Source organism: Gigantopelta aegis, chromosome 6 (assembly GCF_016097555.1).
Source record: "Gigantopelta aegis isolate Gae_Host chromosome 6, Gae_host_genome, whole genome shotgun sequence".
Lineage (NCBI taxonomy): Eukaryota > Metazoa > Mollusca > Gastropoda > Neomphalida > Peltospiridae > Gigantopelta > Gigantopelta aegis.
The window spans coordinates 23,366,735-23,376,471 of NC_054704.1; the positions used below are offsets into that span (position 1 = coordinate 23,366,735).

At 38.8% G+C, this 9,737-nt stretch overlaps 1 long non-coding RNA gene across 1 annotated transcript; it reads right to left on the bottom strand.

Annotated features, from left to right (window-relative positions):
- Positions 1-6,247: 6,247 nt before the first annotated feature.
- On the bottom strand, positions 6,248-9,366 carry LOC121375584. Its single transcript, XR_005958324.1, has 3 exons — positions 9,217-9,366; positions 7,242-7,292; positions 6,248-6,715 (listed from the first exon to the last, which is right to left on the bottom strand). It is a non-coding gene; the product is annotated as an uncharacterized LOC121375584 (long non-coding RNA).
- Between the last annotated feature and the right edge of the window lie 371 nt (positions 9,367-9,737).

Here is a 9,737-nt window from a genome sequence, read left to right on the forward strand (position 1 = left end):
CGTAGATGTCATATTAATATGTATACGTATTGCATATACGTTTTTTAAAACGCGTTATGAACGAATAAAAATAAAGTCTCGTGGTGTACGTAAAATAATAAAATGATGCTAATGATGTCAATGTCCTATAGGCCTTTATTCAACGGACAGAGGCAAAGACGACATTCGGTGGCGTCGTGGTTAAGCCATCGGACTACAGGCTGGTAGGTACAGGGTTCGCAGCCCGGTACCGGCTCCCACCCAGAGCGAGTTTAAACGACTCAATGGGTAGGTGTAAGGCCACTACACCCTCTTCTCTCTGACTAACCACTAACAATTAACAACTAACCCACTGTCCTGGACAGACAACCCAGATAGCTGAGGTGTGGGCTCAGGACAGCGTGCTTGAATTTTAATTGGATATAAGCACGAAAATACGTTCGACTGATATGAAACCAGCAGCTCAACCCCCCATTTGTGTTACTTACTTCAAGGGTGAGGGGTGGTAGTATTTATATCCATGGTGTTTATGTTCAATGAAACGCTGCGTGTAGCAGTTTTATCCACACGTGTTACTATTGTCGTCTATGGGATTTGATTTGGTGATATACACCCAATACAGATTACTCATCAAGGTTGATAATCCCATCACAAACAAAGACGGAATAAATATTGTTTAAGCCACGTTTGTAATCCAAACCCTGGATACCCTAATCTCTGGCGTGATGTATCCGAGTAGTTGTTACAAAGTAAGTGGTGGGATAAATCACTTACAATAAATCTTATTCTTCTAGTAGCCCAGTGGTAAAGCGCTCGTTCGATGCGCGGTCGGTCTGGGATCGATTCCCGTCGGTGGACCCATTGGGCTATTTCTCGTTCTAGCCAGTGCACCACGACTGGTATATCGAAGGCCGTGGTATGTTCTACCCTGTCTGTGGGATGGTGCATATAAAAGATCCCTTGCTGCTAATCGAAAAGAGTAGCCCATGAAGTGGCCACAGCGGGTTTCCTCTCTCAATATCTGTGTGGTATGTCTGACGCCATATAACCGTAAATAAAATGTGTTGAGTGCGTCGTTAAATAAAACATTTCTTTTCTTCTTCTTGTTCTAGTAAGATATGAAAAAAGTGGTGATAGGATCAAAACAAAATCAAATAACCTAACCATTAATACTTCCAACGTAAAATTTCTGTTCTTTTTTTTTTCAGGGAGTTCAAGTATTTTATTTGAAAATCTATACATAATTTTCTTTTCTTTTCTACAACCACAGGTTTATACGCGTTTAGTCTAGGATCGATCTCCGTCGGTGGACCCATTGGGGTATTTATCGTTCCAGCCATATCAAAGGCCGTGGCATGTGCTATAATCTGTGGGATCGTGCATATAAAAGATCTCTTGATATACTAATGGAAAAATGTGGCGGGTTTCCAATAGCCGATGATTAATAAGACAGTGTGCTATAGTGGCGTCGTTAAACAAAACAAACTTTTAAAACAAACTCTTTTTCTTTCTTTTTGCTTTTTTTTTTTTTTTGGTTAGCAAAATTACGTTTAACATATTACAACTTGCAGTGTTTGTAGTAATCTAGAACCATATGCGTATTAAGATTATTTACACATTAATATAACAATGGCTAAAGAAAATTAATGGTTGGCCCGTAGAAACGATATCTAAAGTGTGTGTTGGGGGAGGGGGACACAATCTCTAGCCAGATTGTTATCTTTATTTATATAGAGTAGGACCAAAATCGGGGGGTGTGACCCCTGTTCCTTCTAGACTGAATGATGGTTTATATTTATAACCTTCACTCCTTACTGATGCCCACCCCTGAGAACAGTTAGGTTTGGTCCTGATTTCCGTGTGAACGTACTTGAAGTAGAAGTCAGTAGAGCGCTCGCCTGAGGTGATTTGATCGTAGGATCGAAACTCCTTGGGGGAAACCCATTTGGATTTTCTTGTCCAAGCCAGTGTTCCTCGACTGGTGTATCAAAGGTAATGGTATGTGCTACACTGTCTGTGGGAAGTTGCATATACAAGATCTCTTGTTACTATTGGAAAAATGGAGCGGCCTTACTCTGAAGATTATGTCCGAGTTATTAAATATTTGACATCAAAATAGCTGATGATTTGCTAATTAGCAGACACGTCGGAACGATATCTGGAGTTGGTGTGTGGAAGGGGGTCACAATTTCTAGTGAGGGGCCACAGTCTGTAGTGGGGGACGCACAAGCCATATTTTTATCTTTATTTATATAGAATAGGAAAAAACCTACACTTTCGTCCACAAGTGGGCATTTACAGGCCCTCATTCCCCGGTTTCCACAGGCTTGATCAGTGTTCTCTAGTGGTGTCATTAAAAAATAAAATTAAATAAATAATAAATAGTGAGAAAAACTTTTGTCTTTGTTATTGTTCAAGACAATGCAACATTTGTCAGACAGACGTCAAATTGACCTTCCTGTTATCAATAGTTTCCCGCCACACTCAGAGAATGGAAGATTTATTGGTCTATAAAGCGATTAACTGTTATCAGCTTTCGACGGGTAACAAGAGGACGTCCCGACAGGAAAACTACACACGAGTGTCTAGGTGCAGTCAAGGTCACGGTCATATCCAAGGTGTGGCGGCATGCCGACCTGTCTGTGCTTATGGCGAGTTTACCTTGTGGAAACAAACCATATACATATTAAGTTATAATGTGTTTGTTTTCCGTCCTTTAATAAACATATTTTATGTTTGTATAGCCATTAGACATACGTTTGATTGCGATGTGGGAATATAAATTGTTGTAAGTGATATTGGCAGTAAAAACCATTGGCCGTAACTAGTGGGGGAGGGGGGGAGGGAATTTTATATCCCCTCAAACCCCTTAAAAAAAAAAAATAATAATAACAAACAAACAAACAAAACATGAAGAAAAAGAAAACATGCAACAAAAAGTGTCATTTTGCTTTTGAAGTGACTTTTATATGTAGCTGGAGAATGCCGTATATTACTGTGCGCCGATACATTTTCTACTGAACCCCTAGTTATTTAAGTCGTAGCACACCTCTGAAAGTTGTTGGCTACTTAGGTTGGTCCAAGAGTATGTTCACAAGGACATACCATACTCTTAGATGCATACTGGACACGGTCGTACTTAAATAAAAATAATCAGTGGCAGTGAAAAACCAACAACAACAACAACAATAACAACAACAAAAACAGTGATATCAGTAATATAATCTTCTTCATCTAGACTTCTAAACTAAACGAGCCATTGTATTATTGTTATTGTTATTGTTGGTTTGTTTGGTTTTGGGGTGGGGTTTTTTGTTGTTGTTGTTGTTGTTTTGTTGTTGTTTTATTTTTTGTTGTTTTTTGTGGGTTTTTGGGGAGGGGGTGGGGTCGGACACTACCCGACTGCCGACCACTACCTCACTTCATCACCCGCCGTTAATGATTGTATGCGGGCTAAGGCTACAGAAGAAAAGTTTAAACTCAACGGGATTCAACTGTAACTTTCACATTAGACATATCTCCGGGTTTTTTTTCTTTCTATTCATCAATGCTACACAACTGGTATGTCAAGGGCCGTGGTATGTGCTAACCTGTCTGTGGGAAGTGCATATAAAAGATCCCTTGTTGTTACTAGAAAATGTAGCGGATTTCCTCTGAAGACTAGACTTGATATCCAATAGCTGATGATTAATTAATCAATGTGTTCTAGTTGTGTCGTTAAACAAAAAACCTATTACTATTCTTTTGTTCCAGCAAACTTGTTTCCGCAAACTGTGCACGCATCTGCAGTTAAGTACATGATAAATTGGCTGACTTAAACATCATATAACTTTGTAGTGGACCGTGAAGGGTGGAATCGGTAATAAACAACTGTTTACCGTGACTATGTTCAAGTTTTGGGGAAGGTTTTTGGAGGGAGGACTTTTTTCACATTTCATACATAACACGATTCTTTCGATGGGAAAATGACAGCTGACATATATGAAGACAATTGCCAATCCAGTTGGGTGCGGGGGCGTTCGGTTTAGACTTTACAAAGTTAAAAATGGTTGCTTCACACCAAATCAGTTATCATGTGTTATAATGTTAACATTTCCCACCCGTAAAGGTAGTAAACAAAACAATTAAACACTGAGTTTAATCTTCCATGTTGCAAGAAAATCAAGTATTGGGTTGCATTTTACAGATTTGAAAGATGTTTATACAAGTAACCCTCTATTTTTTTCAAAACGTCGAAGGTAGGAAGGAATGTTTTATTTAACGACGCAGTCAACACATTTTATATTTACAGTTACATGGCGTCGAACATATGGTTAAGGACCACAAAGATATTGAGAGAGGAAACCCGCTGTCGCCAATTCATGGGCTACTTTTTCGATTAGCATCAAGGGATCTTTTATATGCATCATCCCACAGATAGGATAGCACATACCACGGCTTTTGATATATCAGTCATGGTGCACTGGCTGCAACGATCAAAACGTCGATGTTGTATGCTTTCTTTTTCTTTTTTAACTCTGTATTAAACCGGTTGTTGGCCGTAGATAGCAATTTACTACCAGCGGTTATATATAATATTGGTAAGACGGTGTTTAGGCAACCCAACAATTTCATTTTCAAAAATTACATGTATTGGTAAAACAAAAGAAAAACCCCAGAAAACATCTTAATGTTATGATTTAATGTTATATTTATAACTAAGCCTAATGGATCATAGGTGTAACTAATTGTTGATACAGTAATTATTTTAATGTGTGAATTCACACAAGCCCCTTTTAAAATAACATTCAAAATGTGTAATGGCGACGTCACACGATACGAGTGTCTCGTACGACAATAGCCGATTTTGACAAGACACAATTACGATTCCATCGGTGGTTATGTAATTGGCTATTCTCGTACGAGACACTCGGATCGTTTGGCGTGGCCTTAAAACTAGGCGCTAGATTGGAACGTCATACTTATTTTTCCGTATACGGTACCCACGCTAGACATGACCAAACACCCACGTTCAAGTATCATACAGCGAGTCACAAATCATACCAAAGCTACCACGTTACATTACCTAAGATTTTAAGTTACCAATAAATACAACGTTCAGTAACGAAGCATGTTTGAGGTAGTGTGGATTCTTGAAAAAATTATTCACGAAACCCGTAGGGGCAAATTAATTATTGTTTACTAATCCACATAAACGTACGAGACGGGGGGGGGGGGGGGGGGGGGGTCGAGGAGGGACAACTAACCCCTCCTCACATAACGCTAGAGCAAAACCTCAAATTTGGGCAAAAACTATATAGATATTCGGGCAAAATGAGCTGACCGGACTGTTTTATCATGTATTTCCATCATTCTACCCTCAAAATTAGTTGTAATCTATGAAAAAAATGCGTAGTGATTCCTTTGCAACCCTATATAGCTATTTGGTAGTAATGCTAGTATGGATAGCTAGTATGCTAGTATAAATGTTATGCAGATTCGGGCATTTTTGTTTAATTCGGGCAAAAGCTAGCCTGACCCCCCCCCCCCCCCCCCCCCCCCTGAAAAAAATGGGAGCCCGTACGTCTGTGCTAATCCACACTTTCGAGTGCATTCTCAAACTAACGTTGAGTAATAAACATATTTTTAAATTAGCATAACATGTCATTGTCGCTTTGGTTAAAGGTCCTATGTCAAGGTTGAAACTATAAAAAAAAAATTCACATTTATTTGTAATAAAAAAAACCTACAAATTAATCGATCCCACGCAAATCTTTCCATAATTAACTCAAAAATTAATATTTTTTAAATGTCTTGTACTGGACGACAAGAGGGTTTCCCGAATAATTTGTTGCTAAATATAACATGGTCACCATCTTGGTGAGGTTTTTGCCAGTTGTCTGCAAAGAAGTATGGGAAAAACTTAGTGTGTTGAATGTGTATGCATAAAACAGTGACATCACTAGTCAATGCGTGTAACACACATTCAATATTCCCCCTAAAATAAAGAAAATTCCACTAGTAAATGGAATTATTTGGTTACTATTTTTAATAGGCATATAGCTGAAGGTATAAACGTTATGTTTCAAAGCAAAAAGTAATAAATAATTTTAGCGGGAACCGCCATTATTGCAACTTTGATATAGTACCTTTAAGATCTTTAAGTCACCACAACTCTTCATGAAATAATAAATTTCCGCCATGGTCATATTCAACTCAAGAATAGTTCTTATTATGCTATTAAACAAGAGTATAGTTTATATTTTAAATACAGAAACTGAACACTTTGTAAAGCAATAACGTATTTATTATACTAAAAGGAAAGCATAACACCAGTCGTCATTGCTGCTTGGTATTCATACTCGCTCACCACTCACAACCAATAATGTTGCTAGGTTTGAAATAGAAACATATTAAACGTGTGGTCGTGTTGTTATTTTGTTTTTCTAGCTCACAACCAACCATTTTGCTAGGTGTGGAAATAGAAAATTACTAAACATGAGGTCATGAGTTTTGTTGCTGGGGATCTTGACTGGTATAGATACTGGAACATACCACCAACGTGGTATTTATGACAGTAAAGAGTCGACGGGCCTGATGTTAAACTCCTCGGATAACAAAACTAATGAAAATAGTTCCGAGGACGCTATCCCGTTTTGGGCGCGGATGCTACATTCCCGTCTGCGTTCTTGAAGATGCGTACTCTGTCTGTTCGGTAGTCCATGGTTACTATTGCTTTTTCGTCCAGGATCTCCACCTGAAAAGTATGGGATGTTCGGTTAACAACACCTCAAAACATTTTAAACTACGGCTATTTGGAGAATGAGAAAAAACCCGCTGAAGTCAAATGATCTACTTCTACCGAAAAGCGCTCCAAATGTCGATATATTTCTCATTCTCCAACATTATGCAATCAAATATGAAATATCTGTATCATTATATTACAGGGCCCGCGAAGTGTACTTGAAAGGGCGGGGGGGGGGGGTGCAGTCGGTGCGATAACCTGAGGATGGATATTCGAGGGTCAGAAGGGATTCTAATATTAACAGACATAATAATATGTCACATATGTACAAGAACTTTGGATGGAGCTTGTACGGTCATCGATAGCATGTCGGATAGGCCTGTTTTATGGTCCTACAATTAATAAAATGTCTACGACAAAAAGAACCATGACGTGGAAAATAAATCAAATATAGTCCACAGCAAAAACAAAATGTGCGATTGTCGTGGGCAATTGCGGGTGCTGCGTGTTTCATATCTACTTTAATACATTTACTTACTGTCAACTTCGGATTTTCAGCTAAAATAGTTGTTTTTGCTTCTTCGGCTGGCTGAAATAAAAAAAAATTAAAAAATTAAAAAAAAATTAACATGTCATTATTAGCATTTAGTACAAGGTCTTTTGAGAGGGTAACACAATCATATGGTTAAGCATTACAGGACACAGGCATGGGCTACAACTTGTGAATTTGATAGCTATAATGTTGGGAGACCGTCATGTTCAACAAAAACAGAATTCCGTGTGACATAAGGTTGGACAGTTAATAACATGGCTAACAGTCACGGTGAACATAGTTGTTTATTACCGATTCCACCCTTCACGGTCCACTACAAAGTTATATGATATTTGAGTCAGCCAATTTATAGTGTACTTAACTGCAGATGCGTACACAGTTTGCGGAAACAAGTTTGCTGGAACTCAAGAATAGTATTAGTTAAACTTTGTTTTGTTTAACGACATTACTAGAGCACTGATTTATTAATCATCGACTATTGGATGTCAAACATTTGGTAATTTTTACATATTGTCTTAGAGAGGAAACCTGCTACATTTTTCCATTAGTAGCAAGGGATCTTTTATATGCACTATTTGGGTTTTGGGGGGGGGGGGTTAAAAAAACAAAACCCACATTTTAATACTATTAACAGACTGGTTGAGAAAATAATTTTGTGAACGCTGTCGTACGACCCACTCATTCAGACCCTCACCGGCAAGGCAGGATAAACAAGCCCATCTTCACTCAGTCAACTTGGAATGTGGCTTAGAAACCAGACGCAAGAATGTCATGACGTTAATAGAAAATACATATAATTACAAGAAACGTTTTTCTTTTAAAGGACCAGTATCCATTTTGAATAATAAATTATACTTTGATTTGAAATTTATAAAACTACATGCATGCCCACTCCCTTTCCTCCCGGTTCCTATGGACCTATTTTGCTATTTAGACTGCTCTGTAATACTGTAATAGTCTAGTAAAATCACCCGTGACAGAAGTGACTGTCCTCCAGTTTGTGTAATTCCAAAAGATAAAGACCAAGCCCGTTGGAACATGGGTGGGCGGGGTGGGTAGCCAGGAGGCTGTGTCCCTCCATCAGTTGTTGACGAAAATGTACGGGTTTATAGTTGTTGTTTTGTGAACTATTCTATATAAATAAATATAAAAAACTTGCTTTGCTCCCTCGATCTTAGTCAGCCACCCCCACCCCCCCAGGTCTACTTGTTTCCGCCGTGCCTGTGAAATTAGTGAGTACTGGCCTTATTACAGACTCTGGGACGGGATGTAGCCACTTGGTAAAGCGCTCGCTTCATGCGCGGTCAGTTTGGGATCGATCGCCGTCGGTGGGCGCATCAGGCTATTTCTCGTTCCAACCAATGCACCACAACTGGTATATCAAAGGCCGCATTATGCGCTATCCTGTCTGTGGGATGGTGCATATAAAAGAACCCTTGCTGCTAATCAAAAGGAGTAGCCCATGAAGTGGCGACAGCGGGTTTCCTCTCTCTCAATATCTGTGTGGTCCTTCACCATATGTCCGACGCCATATAACCGTAAATAAAATTTCCTTCCATTTCCTTCTTATTACAGAGTGAGACCTGTAGGTTACAAATTCCGAAAAAGCCGCTAAAACTCACTCTGGGCATCGGTATTGGGATGCGAGCCCAGTACCAACTAGCTTTAAAACTAGTCAGATGAATGCTTGACGACACATCAGCCCAAAAATACACATCGGCTATTGGGCGTCAAGCAAACATAAGTATATATGATTGTTTAGAACCAGTCTGACAGACCAGTGATTAATTTGAAAATCCCGCATATTTTGTGAGTAACAGTCACATGACAGTGGCCATTCTCACGAGATGCGGAAACGTGCGAATTGTTCCGATTATATGTCTATCACACAATCAACTTTTTCTTTCTCTCTTTCAAATCCTGAAATCCAGAAACACAAAACAAAGTACTATCTTCTTACCTTGCCAACCAAATCTGGCCATTGTTTTGCTTCTTCCGCCATAGTTGTCCTTTGCCGGCGATGTTCGTAGTACGTTCGTGTTTGTCCGAGTGACTGACTAGCGTGTGAATGAAAAAGGAGGGTGCGCCGGGTGATACCAGAGCGTTGTTTGCGTTCTTGACTGTTGGAATAGGTCAGGGACACTATTTATTGCTATACGACTCTGATAGGAAATTTACTGAGAGAACTCTGTAGTCTTACTGTATTTTCGCTGTGTAAATATTGGACCGGAATTTGTCTAGTGAAAAACGTGCTTGGCATGAGTATGGAAAATTTTAAAACTAATTTGGAGAGAAACTTTCAGACGATTTGTTCGCCCACATTTTTTCTAAAACTATTATGGACGAAGGAAATTTACCAGTTTACATTTTCAAAAATAAAAAATAGCTTTTCAACGAAATAATAAAGTTATTGATATTTAAAGGGTATTGATTTTTCTTACTTTATTTAATAATTATCTGGTAACTTTTATTTTAACTTTT